This window comes from Montipora foliosa, chromosome 6, assembly GCF_036669935.1.
Source record: "Montipora foliosa isolate CH-2021 chromosome 6, ASM3666993v2, whole genome shotgun sequence".
Lineage (NCBI taxonomy): Eukaryota > Metazoa > Cnidaria > Anthozoa > Scleractinia > Acroporidae > Montipora > Montipora foliosa.
This window is the reverse complement of record NC_090874.1, coordinates 70,405,697-70,417,038: the sequence shown is the minus strand read 5'-3', so window position 1 is coordinate 70,417,038 and position 11,342 is coordinate 70,405,697.

Sequence of the window (11,342 nt, the reverse complement as noted above, 5' to 3'; positions counted from 1 at the left end):
ACATTTTATTTAAATTTAACACCGTTAATAACCAAAGAAAATAAGGTCCTTTGACAACCTGGGTTAATCTTGTCAAGACCGCTTTCTGTACATAAACAGAAGGCTTCGGAAAACTCCCGATTTCGCCGTTAATTTTAGGCTGCCGTCAAGCACAAAATACGAAAAATTGCTGGAAAAAATAAATAAATTTTTTTAAAAAACAGCGACTTATATTTTTAGAACTAGTTAACCTTGGCGTTTATTCTGGCAAAGTATGAGCAAATCGGGTTTTTCTATCTTGAAAACCTTAGTCAGTCCTTACAGCAAACCGATAAAATTTTCTGTTACATTTTTTGCAGATAATTTCATTTCCATCACATTTTTTTTTCTTTCATGAAAGTAAAACAAGATAAACATTTTGAAGGATATTTGTGCATATCTCTTTTTGTATAAGTTTTTTTTACATTCATGGCAATAATAAGCGACATTATAAAATGCTGTCATCGATTTAATAACATCAAAATGATTCCTAGTTTTGTATAAATAAATTTTATCTTCGAAACCTTTATTTGCAGTATAAATTATTTTTTTTAATTGTTCAGATTCAGTAATGTTAATTTCTATATTCAAATGATTGGCAAATTTATTTATATCATTTAAATCGTTTCCATAGTCGTTTATCTTTTTGTAATTTTAATGCTTGGTCTTTTTTAAGTTTTCTAGATTTGTTAAAACCATCATGTACTTGAGATTTTGTCCAATTTTTAGATTTTAAGTTGGCATATGCTGTAACAATTGATCTTGCCAAGCAAATAGTGTCGGTGTTTTTAATTGTAATAATACAATTCTTTCTTGTTATTGTATCTTTTGATAAATATAATCTTGAAGAGCCAGTTGGTATTTCACACTTTGAACAGTAATTTCACTGTCTTCTAATTCAACATTGAGATATTCAACAATATCAACCAAATCTTCTGCCTCATTTAATCCAAAATCTTCAATTTTTTAAAATTTTGTTGATATTGGCTTTTTTACATCTCTATTATTTACAATAATTCTAAACATATCGTTATTTTTTAATTTTCTTTTTCTTTTTACTGAGTCAAGTATATCTTGAAATATTAAATAAAGATCTTTTGCATTATTTAAAGGTTTTGATATTTTTATTTTAAATTCCTTTGCACGATGAACCATTGTTTTGATAAGACACTTGTTGTAACGCAAATCGGTGTGACTTTGAAAATGAAGTAAAGGCCCGTATTTGTATTCGTGCAAACGAATTGTCCTCTAGGTATCAAGCATTTGTCAATGAATGTAGGCATCTAAAATCTATGTTTAATCACCTTGGTTACCCTAGTTCTTTCATGAATGATATCATCAGCAAATGTGATTATCCCTCTACACTAGATGCTAAGACAAAATCTGTATTCCATTCAAAGATCAAAACTTGGTGAATAAGGTCAAAAGGCAAATGCGCGATCTCAGTTCAAAAATCGGCATTGATGTACAACCACTCTACACCAGCAAGAAACTTGAGCAAGATCTAGAGCTTAAAGAAATCAAGCCACGAATCGTAAATCAGCATAGCGTTGTTTATTATTTTAAATGTGATTTGTGTGATTCAAATTATGTCGGATATAGGACGCACCATCTGTTTCAATGCATTGCTGATCATCGATATTCTGCCATTGGTTGCCATCTGAGAGATGGCCATGGGAACATTGACTTACTAAATGAGAGCCAGTTTAGAATGCTTAAAAAATGTAGCCCGAAATGGGATTGTTTCGTTTATGAAATGTTGTACATAACAACAATAAGACCCAATTTAAACACTCAGAGCGACTCCATCAGGGCCAAAGTCTTTGTTTAACTTTCAATGCCTTTTAATATATTTATCTCTTCACTATATATACTCTATTTTATTGTTTTCCTTTTGAAATAAATCATCATCATCATCATCAAACCCTCCTAAAAAATTATTTGTTTTAACAGCATCAATTACTTGATCACCAGTAGGTTTTTTAAGCAGGTTGTTCCATTTATACGCAAGGCTTTTACCATCCTGCAAATATGATTGAGATAAATCTTTTAATAAACCAGAGCCTGCTTTTTTGTTTGAATGAGAAAATTTTTTCGTCGAGGTTTTATTCATTCTATACATTAGTAGTAGATAATTTTATTCTTATGTGAAAATCAATAGTTTAAAAAACTCTAATAAATTAAATAATTTATTAACACTCTTTTATATACACAAAAATCATTTATATGTTTTTTTAAACAAATTATTATATTTGTTTTTCAGAATTTTTGGCAGCCAAAATTACAAAAACAATGTTTGCAATCTTTTCTTTTGTTTTTATTATCATCATTTGTTATATTTTCTGTTTCTTTTTTTGATTATTTTTTTATGAATGTTCGTTTGACAATGATTCCATTTATTTTTTAATTAATATTTCTTTTTACAAATATCACAAAACCATTCTTTAGTATTCATATATTTTCTTTTTGAATTTTTGATTGCCTGTAATCTTTCTTCATTAGTAAAATATTTAGTATTGTCGTGAATTTTATTAATTGTTTCCATCTTTAATATGATATATTACTATATATATCAGCCTAGAAAATATTTTTTTTCTTTTATTCTTATCTTTATCATTTATTTCAACAGAATCAATTTTAATGTTTTTTTCATCAGCTAATTCTTTAACAAAATTATTAATTTCTTCTTCATCCGATTGAAAATCACTATCTGTTTCATAAGATAATTCTTCTTCAGTGTCAGTGTTAGCTCCTGTATCTGATTCAAATTCTTGTAAAAATCTTTTACATAAATAAAATTTCATCTCATAATCTTCATTTTGATCATCATCAACTATACAATAAAGCAATAGTTTAAATTTATTATATAATTGATCTTGTTTTTCCATTATATATTAATAAAAGAAACGTTTTTTATATAATTGTTGTTGGAATTATTTCAATCTTTTTGTTAAATTTAACTTTTTTCTTTTTGTTTCTTTTTAAAACACGAGTATAAGCTAAGCAACAATTATTTAATAAATCAATGATTTGTTTTAAGCTTTTCATATATATATAATATATTTAGATTTTATTAATTTTTTTGCAATAATATTAGAATTCTCTTTTTTTATTTTTAATCTTGCTTCTCTCTTATAATCAAATTGGCATCTGTGAATATCATCAAATCTGTATTTTAAACAATAATAATAACCACATTTCCATCAAAAAGTAATTAATTTATGCTTACATAATCTACACCTCATTGCTTATATTATATATTTTATTAATTTTCTGTATCGGATGAAAAATATTGTTTCAGTTTCATAAGTGTTATCTTAATTAACATCAAAACTACATTGAGAATCATCAATAAAGCTGTCATTTAAATGATATTGATCTAATTGACTATCACTTACATAATCATCACCAATATTTCAATTATATAAATCTATACTTTCAGAACTCATTTATGTATTAATTAGACAAATTTTTTTTACGATACTTGAGATAATAATCTTATTTTTTCATAGAGATCAAATATTGAACCACTATTTGGAATAAGAATATCATGATTTTTAATGGCATCACTTCCTGTTTCTGAAATATGGTTATCATTATTATTTTGACCAGGTCTATTAACTTTAAATACAAGACCATTATGTTTCTTAACAAGATCTGCTTCATTTTGAAAACGAAAATCAGAAATAAAAAAATGTTTAATCAGGTTGTTTTCAAAAATTTCATTCATTCTGTAAATCCAAATGTTACTGTCAAATTGATTTCTAAACAAATTTGTTCCTACGGTTTGTAATAAATATCTTGGAGTACATTTCCAGTAATTATCAGTAGTTTCTTTTAAATTACCATACAATTGTTCATAAGTTAAACCAAAACTATGATGACCTGCTTTTTTTAATGGGTCAGCAAAACTAATTTTTTCGTAACCATATTTTGAAGAAATAAAATGAGCAATTGTATCTTTACCATGATGTTTTTTACCAATAACTCCTATTATTCTGTATTTCATTTAGATAATAATTCAAACTATTTTATATTTGAAATATTCGTCAAATCTTTTATTGGTATCCAACTATTAAAATCCTCACTGTATCCTTTCCATTTTACCAAAGCTAGTTTCTTTTTATAATCATTTTTTATAACTTTATTAATTCTAAATACATCTTGTTTGGCTTTTAATAATTCAGGCTCATAAAAACTGCCTTGTATGTCTTCATCTTTGAGATGTTTTAGTTTGTAAGTGATTGGATTAGTATATTGGATGTTTTAAACTGTGAATATTTCTTCAGTCCAATTTGGTGTATAACCTTTGTCAAAAGTCTCTCTTTTATATTTGCTAATTCGAACCTTATGACCAATTTTAAATTTTGGTTTCTGTTTTCATGTTTCCATATCACCATATAAATTAAAAAACATTATTCCTTCATTCTTTTTATTTGAAGCTTCTGTTGGTGTCATTTTTATTGAACTGTGTTTAGTGTTATTATACTGTTTTAATATTTTAGGAAGCACGTCTAAGTATTGTGTATTACCTTGTATAGTAAAGTGTTTCCACATTTTGTTTTTAATCATGCGATTCCATCTTTCTTCATTTTCTGTTGAATATAGTGTTATTTAATTCTTAGCTAAGAGATCTTTCACATGTTTGTTATAAAACTCACTTCCTTTATCAGTCCATAAAAACTGAGGTTTTCTACCATCTTTAAAAATGCTTTGAATTCTTTAACAGTCTCTCCTTGTTTATTTTTCAATGGTACAATCCATCCATATTTACTGAAAACATCTATTACCATAAAAAGATATTTGTACCCTTTGTTCCTTTGTTTACTCGACGGCTTTTTACGTTTTTTGGCTTAACACCAAGACCTAGTAATTTTTTAGCTTGCATAGTATATTTAACTGGTGTTGAAAACCATGGTCTTTGACTAAAAGGAATATCTCCTATTGATTTGACCGTGACATCTTCAGCTTCATGTTTTTTAGATAAATCATTTCCAGCTTGACTATATGCTTTATCATGTTGCTGGCAAATAGCATCTAATTTATTGATAGGATCACGATATTTTGGATTACCACTATTCAATCTCTCTTCTAGTTTTGTACCAGGTCCACAGTAATTGTATTTTTTGCCAGTTGGAGTTCTAAGATGCAATTCTCCAAGCTTGGCTAACTTTTTTTGAATATCAAGAGCACCACCATCTACCTCGGTCATAAATAGTTGTAACACTTTCTTGAAACGCATGTAACATGCATCCAAGCTATTGATAACGCACTCCGAGTCGTCCACATGAGCACTTTTTTCGAATCTGACAGCTTTTATTTCTTTTCAACTTTTACATCGCTTTTTAAGTCTAGGCTAAAGACGCATCTTTTTAAGCTGGCATTTGAGCTTTAGCTATTTATTTATTTTATTTCATTTTTTCTTTTTTTCGTTTATTTGTTATTCCTTCTCATAATTATTATTTTTTTAATTTTTCCATATTCTTACTGTAAATTAGGTTATTTGCTATTTTATCTTATGTAAAGTGCTTAGAATTGTTTTTATAAGCGCTATATACAATCTAAATTATTATTATTATTATTATTATTATCATTATTTGTCACATAACAGCTAACACGCCAGCAGCTTTTAAGCAAACACATTTGTCACTTAAAAATCAGCCAAATTACCTCGTCTACACGAGCAAATAAAAATTGTCACAAAAATTGCTTGTGTAGGCGGGGCTTTACACAAGTGTTTTGAGACGGCACTTTTATCCTCCTAAACTGAGAAGACTTGAAAATCTAACCAATCATGTAAATGTGACTACAAAACCAGCTCTTTCTCTTCAGTTATTTAAAGGCCATAATATTGGTCCAGCCAGGGTTCGACCCTGTCAACTCCCGCATGATACTGGGTGCCAGGCGTCAACGAGAACTGTCCACAAAACAATCATTGGTTAAAAGAGGAAAATTAATCGTGCTGCACGTGCGGCATGCAGTTTAGCATATATATTTGTGGTACTCTGGAGGAGAATGGATAGCAAAGCTTAAGCGTGGAGAATGGATACCAGTACATAAGAAGGATGACAAACAAAGGGAAATGAACTATAAACCAATCACAGTGTCACCATGTGTGAATAAAGTTTATGAAGTATTGCTGGGCCAACAAGTTAGTAAGTTTATGAATGACAGACTTGGTGATGCTATCACTGCCTATCATGAGAAGAATAGCTGCGAGACCACGCTTACTGAAACATGGAGAGAATTAGACAGCAAGAAAATTGTCGGTGTATTGTCATCAGATATGAACAAGATTTTGACTCTCTTAGCACTAAATTGCTCATAAATAAACTGCAGGCTTACAAATTCTCTGATAAAGCCACACAGCTCACAAGATCATATTTTCAGGGAAGAAAGAATAGAGTGAGGATAGGTTCTTTGACAGGTGACTGGGTTGTGGTGAAGAGAGGATGTCCTCAGCGAAGTACGTTTGGACCACTTATGTGGAATATTTTCTAGAATGATCAGGTCTATGTAGCAAAGGAAACCACCAAAAGCGTGGAGAAGATACTGGTGGACAATGGAGAGAGGATGCCTAAATGGTATCAGGATAATCTTTTGAAAGTCAATTGCGACAAATATCAAGCGATGGCTTTGGGAAACCCCAAAGGAGAAAGGAACGTTGATCGGTAAGTTGAACAGACACAACCCATTAAGATCCTTGGTGTAAACCTAGATGAAAACCTTAACTTTAGAGATCACATACGTGGTGTGTGTAAGAAAGTTGGCGGGATGATCGGAATAATAAGAAGGTTAAAAATCTTATCCCAGTCAATGCTAAGTTACTTTACATTTGTATAAATCGGCGATCTTGCCACACCTTACCTATTGCCACTTAGTGTGGCGTTTTTGCACGGTATCTGATACTCGTAAATTAGAATGTGTACGACAAAGAGTCCTAATGAATGTTATTACACCTGGCTGAAGAGAGCTAAGTTAACAACTTTGCAGAATAGGAGGTTGCAGGACAAACTCATTTTAATGTTTAAAGTCAAAAATAATTTAACAACGAACTATATTGCGGACATTTTCCAATATCAACAAGGAGAATACTAATAGTAAGAGATACAACCTAAGAAATGCAGATTTTGTCTGACCTCGTTTCAAAACTGTTACTTATGGCAAACATTCTCTTAGATCTCTCAGGCCACAGTTGTGGTCAAAATTGAGTAAAGAACTTTGGCACCTTTTAGGGCAATGATACGTAAAAAGCATCAATATAACATCAATTCTTAAAGGATGTGGGAGGGAATGCCGCTTATGCTGAGGTTAACAGGACGTACACATATTTATTTATTTAGCGTCTGAGCTCATAGATGCATTTAGTTCTACATTTTTAATATATAATTAGTTCTGTGTAAAAGTGTATTTAGTTTGAATAATGTTAATTTCTGGTATTTTTTAAATTTTTATTTTAATGTTTTATAGCAGTAATTAGTTTTAAGGTGTTCCCAATTAGTGCCTTGTGGCGCTAGAACGATTAGACAAGTTAAAAGTTATGTATGTATGTAGGTATGTACTCTGCCCAGTAACAACGTGAAATCACCAAACTTGAGCTTCCGATGATTTGAGCATACAAATGTGAACCTTTCATTCTCTACTTTTACTACGTAACTGCTCATACCAATTTATTTTTTGCATACTTCACTAACATTAAATGACGTCAATGAGGTGTAAAAATTGTGAAAGACTTAAGATCGTGGTGCAAAGTTATATTTTGAGGTGACGTTTTCGTCGACATCGCGGTCGTCAATAAATAAGGAGTTTAAGAAATGACAATGGCTACAGCAAGGACAACCCAAAAAAGCAGTAATATTATTGGTTAAAGGGGTACTCTGACGAAAAGCAGGGTTTAAAAAGAAGTCTCAAATCCTCAAGGAAATGCCGCCAAGATGTCGTTTTTGCTTTGCACATAATGAATTTAACTTACTTTCACCAACATTTCAATGTTATTACGTCAAAATACGTGTCTTTCATAGCATCCGTCATTGTTGGTATGTCGCTAGCATACTTATTCGAGAAAACCTGGAGCGAGGGCTCACGATGTCACTTATTCAACATTGAACTTGCTGTTGCTTGAGTAAACAATGGAAAACATGTCTGAAAGCGAAAGTTCATGTTCTATCAATCATGATTTATCAATAATATAATAATATAAATCGGAGCTTATCGTTTCACTTCGAAAAAGATGCTGAGTCACTTACCTGTGATTATGAAGATTTAGAGCCCGTGGATACTGAGGAAGAGGCAGCCGCATATCGACAAGAAAGAGCTCAAGAGGAAAAACAAGAGGAAATGCTTCGAGACCGTTTCTAATTGAGTGAGATTAAATGTTATGTTGGACTTGTGATTTTGTCTCTTTACTATTGTTCCCTTCACTTGTAAAAATTCATATTTCTTGTCATTTTTTCTGGGTGCAAATGTACATGTTGTTCTTCAGATGCGGTAACAAAGGCAGAGGAATACTTCTGCTGTAGCGAAATTGATCAGTGCGTGGAGAAGCTGGAAGCAGTTGCACATGATGGAGAACCACCACCGACATTTGCCTGGGTTTAAATCTTGTTGTCTAGACAAGTGGGTCTTAGAAATAGAGTTAAGAAACCGAAAGAACAAGTGATACACATCAATGTATGAGCAAGGCCTAACTATGAATTATGGTAGTCACAGTAAGTGCTGTATAATAAGCTTAATAGTCCAGCTGTTAAGCCCGAAAAATGGCAAAATAGTTCACTTTTGATAAAAGCGTGGAACTTGGCAGGATGATACAATTATAGGTACTGATCATTTTCTGATATAGGGCCAGCGACTAATCACCTTTTTAAGAGGATAAATGACCGTGGCCAAATTCACATGATTCTAGCCGGCATGAAAACGAGGCTGAAATAAAACAATTGTTTTTTTCAGGTAAAAATTTTAATTTTCACGATAAACAGTCTTTGGTCATGATTATCAGAGGAACAAATAAAACTTATTTATCTTATTAAATATTCAATAATGTGTGCCACATGGTCTATCACGTGACTACAAAGAGACTTAAAGACTATGAGAAGCAGTAAGTGGTAGAATATTTCAGTTAAAAAAAGTGTTTGTAAGTAATAGTCCACGTCAGAGACATGTGCACCCTATCACCCAAACATCCAAAGGTATTCCAACAGTTCAGTGAGGAAGCCTTCACCGCAGGCTTTTTCATCCATAGCACTGGATCACGCGCATGAGCAAGCTAACGCCTTGGTTAAAGGAGATGGTGGGGCTGCGGCCTAAATGAAAGCCCGGGCGTTTTATTGTGATGGATGGTTGCAGGACCTGAGCTGCAAGGAGTTTGAAGAATCCATTCGTTCTGTCACAAAGGAAGATAAACGCCACCACGAGCAAGTACCAGGAGTACAGGTTTTGTTTAAGAAGGACGTTGCATCCCTGGTGTCTTCATTTGAGGAGGTAGGAAATCCGTTTGAAGAAGACAGCAAAGATCTGTTTGCACTAGAATCCAAAGTTATTGTGGAAAATGCAGTCATCCAAACAGTCAAGAACGTGATAACCACTGGTCAGGAGCAGTACATTACATTTGTCCAAGAGCAATTTCAGAAAAGGACCAAGGAGGTGGCTTCAGTTATAAGCAAGAATAAGCTTCCATTGTTTAAAAGCCCTTTAGAACAGAAATCAGACAAGAAGAAAGTACAAGTTGTAGCTCTAAAGGATGATTGTGCCCTATTCTCCAGACTATACATTGCTTGTCAAAGTCGTGAAGGAAACCTCCAAGAATTCTTTAAAGATAAGAATCATCCGTGGCCCCCATCTCTGGCGCAGGCTAGTAGATTGAGAGAAGGCCAGAAGTCAGATCTTGAAAAGTGCATGAAAAAGAATTCCACACTGACTGCCGAATCCCCAAAAGTGGACACTGCAATACTTGACGGAGCTGTTGTGGTGCAAATGGAATCGCCCTGGGCCGCAAAAAACGTTTCAAGAGTATGCACACAATGTTTTCATGCCATACATTATGAAACAGCTTCAACCAGTCAAAAGAGTCGACATTATTTGGGATGTTCATTGACAGGATAGTCTAAAGGCAGCTACCAGAGAGAAGAGGGGCTCTGGTACATGCAGAAGGGTAACATCCTCTTCCCAGATTCTGAAGAACTGGAAGAGTTTCTTACGCGTGAATGAGAACAAAACAGAGCTCTTCCAGTTCCTGGCGAAGCAAGTGGAATCTTGTTATGTAGAAGGTAAAGAACTTTGCGCTACATACGAGGAACACGTTTTAAGCTCACCAAGAAGAGATGACATGGAAGACTGTACCCACGAAGAAGCTGATACAAACATCACGCTGCACATCATACATTGCTTCGCAGTGTGGATATCCATTCATTTTCAATTTGAAAATGAATGGATAACTTGAAGAATTTATTTGAATGCACCAACACTGGTGCACTCTTTTGTCACATGCAGAATCGATTACTGCAATAGCTTATTGTATGGTCTACCTGACTACCAGTTATCCAAGCTTCAAAGGGTCCAAACTCGGCCGCCAGATTAGTTTATGAGGAAAGTAAATTCTGTCACATTACCCCATTACTGATGAAACTTCATTGGCTTCCCATAATCTACAGAATCAGGTTCAAAAAAGCACTTTTAACGTACAAGGCAATCAGTGGCTTAGCGCTGTCCTACATAAGTAATCTTATTTCCATTAAGACCGGTGCAAATTACTCTTTGCGATCTGGCAACGAATTACTTTTAAATTTTCCTTTACGTAAGTCTTATTCTACACTTGGTGACCGTTCTTTTAGTATGGCTGCCCCTCACGTTTGGAATTCACTTCCTTCCTTCATTAGGAAAGCCACCACAATTAACAATTTTAAGAGTCAACTTAAAACTTATTATTTTAAATTAGCATATTTTTAGTTTACAGCAATTAACAATATTATTGGCACTTTGAACTCATGTAATTAATCTTAAGTTAACTTACAAATCTATTTAATGAACAAATTCTTAGCTTATATGAACTGATAAATTTTATTGGTATTTTAATCCATGTTAAGCACATGCGATCATTCTGTCATGAAGCATGCGCTATATAAGTTTTTAAGTTATTATTAAGTTGTTATTATCGGAGAGTCATGATCAGAACCATTGATACAGATGTTGTGGTTCTTGCAGTTTCCAAGATGCAAGAAATTGTTGTTGATGAGCTTTGGATTGCCTTTGGCACCGGTGAACTTTTCAGGTACCTGGTAATACATGACATTGCTGCTCAGTTTGGACCACAGAAGGCCAAGGCTCTTCCA